Consider the following 10,279-nt stretch of genomic DNA (forward strand, 5'->3'; position numbering starts at 1 on the left):
AGGGGGAAAGGACCAGATCATGCGCAATAGCAGTGTCAGGTGCGCAATAGCAGGCTCCTGGCATCATTGAAGCACCTGGATGGTGTGCATGTTGCACATTGACACCAAACACGATCCAGATAGAGGACTGGATCCAACCAGCTGTTCAGCTACTGAAAAAGGAAAGAGAAGTCACCAAACATGCTACGCCAGGCACCTGCACAGGCAAAAGAGATGTTGGACTGGGCTGTAGTCAAGAGGTGACCTGGGCAGGACTGAGTGGGAGAGCTGCCGGGATGCAGCCCATAGTCATGTGCCTGCAACATGGATGGCAATCTGAGCTGACAGGGTTATACTGATGCATTAACATCTGGATGCATTTCACAGGGAAGATGTGCATGCAGATGCCCTTTGGCACTCAGGTGAGCTGTGTGGTTCCCAACGTAGCAATGGCGTCTATGCACGTATCCCCTTTGTGGGATTGGGTAACAAGGTGCTTGTACCAGAATAGCAATGCAGGACAATCCAATTACTCCCTGTCTCAAAGTACATGGAGGGCTTCCAATGGAAATGAAGGGCAGCAGATTCACAATGGACAAAAGGAAATATTGCTTTGCACAGAAAGTGATTAAAATGTAGAGTTTGATGCCAGAGGATGGAGTGGTGGTCACAGGAGCAGACGGCCTTTAAAAAGGATCAAATAGATTCATGGAGGTCTATCAGTGGCGACTGAGGGGTACCTTCACATTCAGAGGCACTAAATCTCTGGATCCCAGAGCCACAGGGTAATTTAGGGCAGGGGTAGTCAACCTGTGGTCCTCCAGATGTCCATGGACTACAATTCCCATGAGCCACTGCCAGTGTTTGCTGGCAGGGGCTCATGGGAATTGTAGCCCATGGACATCTGGAGGACTACAGGTTGACTACCCATGCTTCAGGGGAAGACCTCAGCTTCTATGCCCTGTTGATGGCCTTTGTGTATAACTGGCTGGCCTTTGTGTGAGTCATGTGCCTGCAACATGGATGGCAATCTGAGCTGACAGGGTTATATTGATGCCTTAACATCTGGATGCATTTCACAGTGGAGTAGGCTGCCTAAGGAGGTGGTGAGCTCCCCCTCACTGGCAGTCTTCAAGCAAAGGTTGGATACACACTTTTCTTGGATGTTTTAGGATGCTTTGGGCTGATCCTGCGTTGAGCAGGGGGTTGGACTAGATGGCCTGTATGGCCCCTTCCCACTCTAGGATTCTAGGAGTCTACAGGATGCTGAGCTAGATAGACCACTGGCCTGAGCCACCAGGGCTCTTCTGATGTTCTTAACAGCATTGTGCAGGTATTCAGTGACAGTATGCCCTATGGACATCTCCCATCAGACATGGGAGACTATGGTAGCAGAATATCTAAAGTCAGGCACAATGCTAAGTCTGTCAACTGGGTTATGGAATACCAATGAAGTACTCATGATCCTAACTGAGCAGAAAAGTGGGATACAAATCTGGTAAATAAAATCTCGTAAATAAATACTGCAATCTTAATGCAACCATTTTAGGACTGATGAACTGCAGTTCTTCCTGGCTTCCAACTAGCTCATTCATCAATGACATGGTAAGAAATGTGCACATGACCAAAATCTGGAACCAATTTGAGAACTGGAAGAAAACATGTGGCTATGACATCAACAGTCAATGTACATGGCATCATCTGGCCTCAACCAGGGCCAGGGCCTTTTCAGCCCTGGCTTCAGCCTGGTAGAATGAGCTCCCAGAAGATCTGAGGGCCCTGCCAGAGTGGCCAGCTTTCTGTAGGGCCTACAAGACAGAGCTCTTCCGCCATGCATACAGTTGAGGCTGGAGCAGCATCCAGATGTGTTCATCAGAGGACCCCCCCCAATGTTGATTACATCTGCCCCTCACTCCTAGTGTAAGAGAACTGACCCTTGGACTGAACAGAGGGGAGTGAGGGTTAGGGGTCTTACATGATTTAAATTGCTATCGGATTAATTGTGATTAATTTGTAATTGTTATTATGGGGTGTTTTTATGGATTTTATTGTATTTTAATTATTATTGTAAAACACCACGAGATCTTTGGAGAGCAGAGGTCTAGAAATCTAACAAGAAATTAAAAAAAAATTAAAAGCATATTTTTAGCAAGATAGCTCACTTTGACTATTTTCTTTTTGTCTTTCTATGACATTGCAATGGAGTTGCCAGGTTTCGTCGCCACCAGCCACCAGTGGGGGGATGGGAGGGTAGAGCAGCCAGATCCATGCTGGGAACCTCCAGCACATTTAGGGGTACAGCCTGGGGAGGGCAGGGGCCTCAGTGGAGTACAATGCCATTGAGGCCACCCTTCAAAGCAGCCATTTTCTTCAGGGGGACAGATCTCTGTTGTCTGGAGATGAGCTGTAATGCCAGGGGGTCCCAGATCCCACCTGGAGGCTAACATCCCTACAATATGACTAGGACCAAAATAACAGGCCTTTGGATTTCAGTCTCACCTACTAACGTGTGTCTTCATGGTTTATATTAAACTTGCCTAAGCTTTGAATCACAGTAGGGAAGAACACAACTAAGGTTCACACCTCTGCTAAGGCATGAAAATACACCAGTGGGCCTTATGGATGTTGCTAGGACTGAAACCCACGGCCCATCTGTGATAAGTGGCATAGAAATACTAGCCTCCCTTATGGACTTATTGTAAGGATCCATAAGGGTAGTTGTGTTGGTCTGCATAGAAGAGCTGGATTGGAGTCCAGTTGCCCCTGGGAGACCAGGGCTGATTCTGCACTTACTTTGTTTATTCTGTTGTGGATCCTGCTGAATTCAGATCGATTTGAACTCTGGTTTTCCTCTATCCCCCCCTCCCCATTGAAACAGAAAGTGTTCTGTACATAATTAGGGAAACTCAGAAGGGGGGGGAGCCAAGTGCAGCAGGATCCTCTTTTGTTCTTTTCTTGAAGGGGGGATTGGAGACAGCAAAGGAGGAAGAATATGTCCAAAAGGCCAGAGAAGTTAGGGCTTCTGGAGTTTCTGTCGAGAGAAGTTAGGGCTTCCCCTTCAAGGGAAGCCTTGCAACATGGGAATGAGGAAGCTTTTGAACTGATGCCCTGGCCAATCAGGGCTGTTCTACAGCATTGGAGGCTCGAGGCAGCAAGTTAGTTCGGGACAAGCAGAGACCTGCACCTTTACTCATGACCATTTTTGGAATATCAAGGGTTATATCCACTCCAGGCTATTGCGAGGAAAAGGTAGGGTCACTCCAGATCAATCACGCTTGTTGCAGAGGGAAAATTTAAATCAGCCAAAATCAAAATGGAAATTGCATTCAGTGTAGATGACAGGGATTGAATCTGCCTGGGACTGGAATAAAAGCTCCATTCAGATTCAGCCCAGGTTTCAGCAAATGTGCTGTTGAAAGTCAAAACTCCCTTCTTCAGATGCAACAACAACTTCTGTAAAAGACCCAGCAATATGCCAGCAACATCCCGAATGGTTGACCTCTCTGCCCTACAAGGCTGATAGCAGCATTTAACAAAACCACAGTAATGGTGCTCCAGTTGTCCAGGGGTCAGGCGCTTGCACAAAGAGCTATTTTTAAAAACCCTCATGCTGGAGATGGAGGAAGGGGATGTCTGTGCAGAAAAATTATTTCTCCAAACAAGTCACGTCTGAGAAAGAGATCAAAGGCACCCTCACTCCACTTTCTCGTGGGTGCACGAGAAAAATTAAAGGATGCATAAATGGATGGTTCATTACATTAAACTGCCTGTTTTCTCATTACTTTTGATGAAGCTAAACTCGTCAGCTGTTTAGCCAGTTCAAATGCTTTATTGTTTCTCTGCAAGACAGAAGCAGGCTATTAAGTAAGAGAGATAGATAATTTTTAGATAATTAGATAATTCATTACAGCCAAGACTGAGGGAGTTAGGCGACCCCTGGGTACACCACAGCCTAGCTACCCACAGCACAATCCTAACTAAAATTATATCCTTCTGGATGTGTTGTGGCCATTCTGGGCTACATGGCCATGGTCTGGCAGTTCTAGTCCCTGATGTTTGGCCATTAACTGTGGTTGGCATCTTCAGAGGTAGGACACGGCAAGATATTCTGCAGAGATTCCCATATTGCCATGTCCTGCCTCTAAAGATGGCAGCCACATTTGCTGTCAAAGCATCAGGGTATAAAACGACCACACATAGCCCAAAATACCCACAACAGCCCAGTCACTCTGGCCATGAAAGCCTTCGACGATTCATCAGGGGTTAAAACTCTGCACAGTTATTAACAGCTGGAACAAAAGAAAGAAAAAACAACCACACAGTGTTATATAGGATGAATTGTGTCAACATACTGTAATGGTACCTCGAAGTTTGAAAAATATTTCAGGTGTACCTCCATGTTGAAAAGGCTGAAAAGTCCTGCGCTAGATATTGGACCTGGGACCTTCAGCATGTCAAGCAAATGTTCTACCACTAAGCCATGGCCATGGTCTGTCATGCAAGGTTTCGTTGAACTGAGCTGGAGGCATCCCATTGATAAAATCCCATCTTGCATCAGGCCAGCCAGTGCTTATCTGTTGTGGGAAAGGACAGGCTGCTGTAGGGAGGGCAGCCCACACTGACACCTGTGCCATAGGGAAGGCAATGGAGGGTTGAACCAGGTGGCCATCAAGCATCACACAGTCCTAAGAGGTCATCATGCCCAGGCTCAGGTCCAAACCATAAGGAAGTCAGGCCATCCTCCAACTAGAGGGGTGGGTGTCACCAGGCACAGGCTGGCTGGGGCTCGTGGCTCCCACCACCCACAAGATCTTGATGGGCCCAGTGAACCCCCATCAGTTATGGCAGGAACTGCAGAACCCCCATCAGTTAGGGCAGGAACTGCAGTTGCCATACCCTAAACATGCCTTTGAGAAGAAGACTCTGCATGGGCAACAAACAGACAATTAGGATAGTGAGGACAGCACTTTCTCTCTTGTTAGGTATCATTCCTTGGCCGTCTCCAAATTGCTATTCTTACGGCAACATTCTGCTGCTCCTTTGAAGAGCCAGCGTGATGTAATGGTTAAAAGCAGCAGCTTCTAACCTGGTGAGCCGGATTTGATTCCCTGCTCCTCTGCATGAAGCCAGCTGGGTTACCTTGGGCTCGCCACAGGACTGATAAAGCTGTTCTGACCAAGCAGGAATATCAGGGCTCTCTCAGCCTCACCCACCTCACAGGGTGTCTGTTGTGGGAAGGTGACTGTATGCCACTTTGAGACTCCTTCGGATAGAGAAAAGCGGCATATAAGAATCAACTCTTCTTCTTCTTCTTCTTCTTCTTCTTCTTCTTCTTCTTCTTCTTCTTCTTCTTCTTCTTCTTCTTCTTCTTCTTCTTCTTCTTCTTCTTCTTCTTCTTGTCACAGCTCTGATAGTTCTGTTCTGAATGAGCAGTTATTCCAGAGCTCTCTCAGCCCCACCTACCTCACAGGGTGTCTGTTGTGAGTAGAGGAGGGGAAAGCAATTGTAAGCTGCTTTGAGATTCCTTCATCCAATATAAAAACCAACCCTTTGTCTTCTTCTTAGTCTCTTTCCACGAGTGATGCAGGTAGGACCCTATCCCTGTCTCTCCTCTTCACTAACAAGCATGTCAGTTACCGAATAACTTTACCAACACCTTAATCTGGTTGTGCACCTTTGCTATGTTAAGCACCCTGTCAACAGACTGGCCATTTATCATATAGGAAACTTTCCAGATAAGCCTTTGGCAGCCAGGCACAAATAGAACAAACCCCCAGCATCTCTTCCAACATCTCAAAGGCTACATGTCCCAGGTATATCATCATGCCTGGAGGAAGGAGCTGCTTCTTTTTTAACTTATACACCAGTCTTCCTCTCCGCACCCAGAGAGTCCCATGAGTAGGCAACTTTTCCTGCCTTTTCTGAGAATATTCTCATTTGGCAATCCTTGTGTTCATCACTCAGCCAAGGATTTGGATATTAGAGTGAACAATGGTTGGGAAACTGTGAAAGAGGCTTCCTGAGAGCTGCAACAGCTCCTTCGCCTAGAATTCTGCCCCACCAAGCCCCTCATAATGTTCAGTCTTAAAAACTTGGCTTTAACCCTAGCACATTATTTGGAGCCCCAAATGTAATGTCTTAAATAGACGCTGCATTAATATTCTTGATAATATTTTGCAAGCTGATTAGCACCTGAGGGGGAAAATAGTGTTCACTAATTAGCAGCTATGATGAGATCGTTTTGAAATATTACGAACATGTTGCTAATTGCCGGTCTTTTCTAAGGGCTATGCATTATTTCTTGTGCAAATGCAGTTCATTTGGCATTATTTAGAACCTCCTTTTTTTTTTTTCTTGGCATGACTATTATCATTTTTGAATTTATTATTTATGTTTTGCTAAAAACTTTATGCATTGAACATCTGTCTCCGGATTCCTGCAAACAGCAGTAGAAATGTAATAGTTGCTTTTCTCATTGGGGAATGGGGGGGGGGCAGAAAGTCTGTGTTGCTAGTCAGAAGATCCACCAGGATCTCCCCCTCTCAAGGTGTGCTAAGAGTGGGGATTAATGAACTGGGGAAAAGGGAAACCCTCCTTTTGATGTTGTTGGTAACTTTTGCCAGCGCTTCCAGTGGGATTGCAATGTCTGAGAAAGTGCAGAAGTTATCGGGGGCCATAGCCAGATCTGGAACAGACTGTGGTAGTAAAACATTGTTTTGTTTTTTTTCTCCAGGGGAGGACAACAAAGATGGTGAAGGGTTTGGAGACCAAGACATATGAGGAAAGGTTGGGGGAGCTTGGTCTGTTTAGCCTGGAGAGGAGACAACTGAGAGGGGGTCTGATAACCATCTTCAAGTATTTAAAAGGCTGCCATATAGAGGATGGAGAAGAGTTGGTCTCTCTTGCCCCAGAGGGACAGACCGGAACCAATCGGATGAAATTAACACAAAATAAATTCTATCTAAACATCCGGAAGAAGTTCCTGAGCGGTTTCTCAGTAGAACAGGTTTCCTCAGGAGGTGGTGGGTTCTCCATCTTTGGAGATTTTTAAACAGAGGCTGGAGAGCCATCTGACAGAGAGGGTGATTCTGTGAAGGCTCAAGGGGGTGGCAGGTTACAGTGGATGAACGATAGGGTTGTGAGTGTCCTGCATAGTGCAGGGGGTTGGACTAGATGGCCCATGAGATCCCTTCCAACTCTATTATTCTATTAATGATTCTATGACACTGTTGATAGATGTACCTTCCATGAATCTGGCCAGTTTATTTTTTTCCCCAGGTAACCTAAGAAGAGCACTCCTCTACCAGAGCAAGGGCCCAACCCCCATTTCCTTTCATCAAATGATCCGTTCTCTCCTTTGTCCAGCGAATACACAAAATGTCATTAGCTGCCCTACGTAATCTTTTATTTTCCCCTTCACTAAGCTTCGAATCAGTAGCTAAAAGGATTCTCTGCCTTAACCTCCAAACAATGACCAGTTGTCCATAATTGTTGTGGACAGAGTTCAATCGTACTTTTTGTGAAGCAGCATTGTCTACCTGAGCAAACTTCAGCCAGGTTTTCTTTGAAGTTTTACAAAAATACGCTTTGGGAAGGGGGGGGGAGCTTTGCTGCTGAAAGCCCCCAAGAACAGGAAGTAGGGGGAGGAGAGGACATTTCTTTTCTGTCTCAAAATGTCATGTTCTCTACAAGTACCAAAACTGGCTTAGATCAGTGGTCCCCAACCTTTATTTGGCTGGGGACCGGCAGGGCATCGGGCCGTGCCCGCGGGCCGCACCCGTGGATCGGGCCGCACCCGCGGGCCGCGCGGGTGCGGCCTGCACGGGCGCGGCCCGGCCCTGATTCCCTCTCCCCGCCCTCCCGCAGTAAGTAGCTTCCCGGGCCGCAAGCTTGCGGCCTGGGAAGTTTTTTACTGCGGGGGGGGGGGCGGGGAGAGGGAGCCGCGGCCCAGCGCCATGGCCTTTGCGTCCCGGCACTGGGCCGCGGCCCGCAGGTTGGGGACCAAGGGCTTAGATAATGAAAGCTTTTCATGACAATTATCTATTAGGGCCAAGTGTTCCGAGTGCGCATTTACGGCACAATCCAGCTAAAGCAAAGAATGTTGAACTTTCCATTTCCGTGGGAAAGAGTTACAGATAGCTATAACTCTCCCACTGAAAAGAGTGGGAACCTGTGGTGTCATGGTCTAGCCAGGTAGAGCAGAGGACTCTTTGGATACAGAGTCGGAAGTGGGAGTATTTACAGGAACCTGAACCTGCACCTGCAGGATCAGCACCTGAGACTCCCAGACACCTGCAGCACCTGGCTCAGGAAGTACAGACAAACTAAGACCCAGAGATACAACCAGGCCGAAGTCCTGAGGTCCCCCAACCCCTTGGTGTCAGGCTGCTCACGGGAGTCCCAAGACCAGATGACTCACCCCCACCCCCCTTTGCCTCCTGAGCCCTGTGAGCAGCAAAGGAGAAGGCTGCATGGAAATGAAGCACAAGAATGAAAGCTCAGGGTTGAGCTAGCCTCAGCTCCAATGCAGAGTACTTACAGGAGTCACAAACCAGCGGCATAACATTAGCACCAGCAGGCAGGGCCTGTGATTTGAAAAGGTGCTGGAGAGAGTTGCAGGGTGGCAGCAATGCTGTGTTCACACTCCACTGACTGTGCTCTCATCTTTTGTATTCTTGCCTTGACCTTGGCTTGCAACTTTGAATTCGACTGCTGCCTGGTTTCTTGTGCTCCTTTGGGACTCCTGGACATGAGCTGGGCTGTGTTTAGACCTTGGCTTGTGTGAGTGACTGTGTCTACTACATGTGGTGCAGACTTTGTAAGGTTAGGTTAGGTTCTAGGGCTCTTAGGTAACCCTCTTTTAACTAAAAAGATTACTAGGTAACCTTGGGAAAATCATGAGATGTGCTGAGATTACAGGGCTACCAAGTCCTTGGATGGGGCGGAGAATTCCCTACCCCCCTCCAAGACGCAGTGTGTGTGGGGGGAAGTCAAGGAAAACATCACTGGGACCATGAGTGTGAGGACATGACTTCTGGGGGAAAGCCCAAAGCAATGGCACCAGTTCTAGGAATCACCAGAAACTCTATGGTTTGGTCATAGAGTTTCTTGCTATCCCTAGAACAATGGCCGTCACTTCCTGATTCCAGCAGTGATGTCATTGTGTTCACGTTGCCACTCCCTAACATGTCCCCACCCCACAACCTTCCCATTGGTTGACTGTCAGGCACAGTCTGGCAATGGTGGCTGAGAACTTTGTACTGAACACATTCGCCAGGCAAGACTACCTTCTTTGATAGCCCCACCTTGTCCATGAGACAAACTCTTCAGAATGCTTTTCTCACTGCCCAGCTCAAATGTCAAACCTTGCAGGGCTGCAGTCATTGGGGCAGCTAGGTTCTGTTTCTTCTCTTTGTTCGTCTGAAAGCTAAAAAGCCATAATTCCCCTCTGCAAATGGAATGGTTTCAGAAATGTATCCATCCTTTCTTCCTCCTCCAGTCATCTTTAACCCCCTTCATCTTTTCCCGAGGTAATTGTACAAAAGCAGTAATCAAGAACAGGTTTTTAAGAAGCAAGCCAGGGGGTTACTTTCCAAATCTGTTCCGATTAACAACACCTTTTGCATCTTGATAGCTGTTTATTCATCTGCAAGAAGCTCAAAACTACTGACATCAGAAAAATGACCTGTTTCCATGAGCATTTTTTAAAATTTTCTGTGGCCAATGGAAGGCCTCCTATCACCCCCAGGCCCGTTAATATATACCATGTCCATTTCCTGCTTATTGGGTCCCTTGTGCCAGTTTGGTGTAGTGAGAGCCAGTCTGGGTAGTAAAAAGCAGGGTATTAAAAAAACAGCTTTTTCTTCTTCTTTTCTCTCCCTCCCACCTTGAATCCTTGGTTCCTAGCAAAGGGCAGAACGAGTCCAGCTGACAGGCTTCAGCACTGATACTTTTAGCCAGAGGGCCTCATGAAAACGGGAAGCAAGAAGTGTCTACTTCAGCAAGCCAAACGAATGCACCGTCATCTCAGCTGGAGATTTTCTTCCCCCTTCATCTTTCTTTGCAAAAGAACTGAGCCACGCAGGAGGCTTCCTGAGGCTCAGCTGCTACAGTCCGAAAGCACAGCGGCGGTGAAAGAACGAGCAAAATAACAGTGGCTATTTTCTCAGGCCAGCAAGACCTGTTGCCACCATGTCATGGATCTGGGCATGGGAGGGCTGCATCTTGCCATCGAAGCAATGCCATTTCACTTTTGTCGAGAAATGTTGGACATCTCTCTCCCTGCAGTCTGTTCCTGCTC

Source organism: Paroedura picta, chromosome 9, assembly GCF_049243985.1.
Source record: "Paroedura picta isolate Pp20150507F chromosome 9, Ppicta_v3.0, whole genome shotgun sequence".
Classification (NCBI taxonomy): Eukaryota; Metazoa; Chordata; class Lepidosauria; order Squamata; family Gekkonidae; genus Paroedura; species Paroedura picta.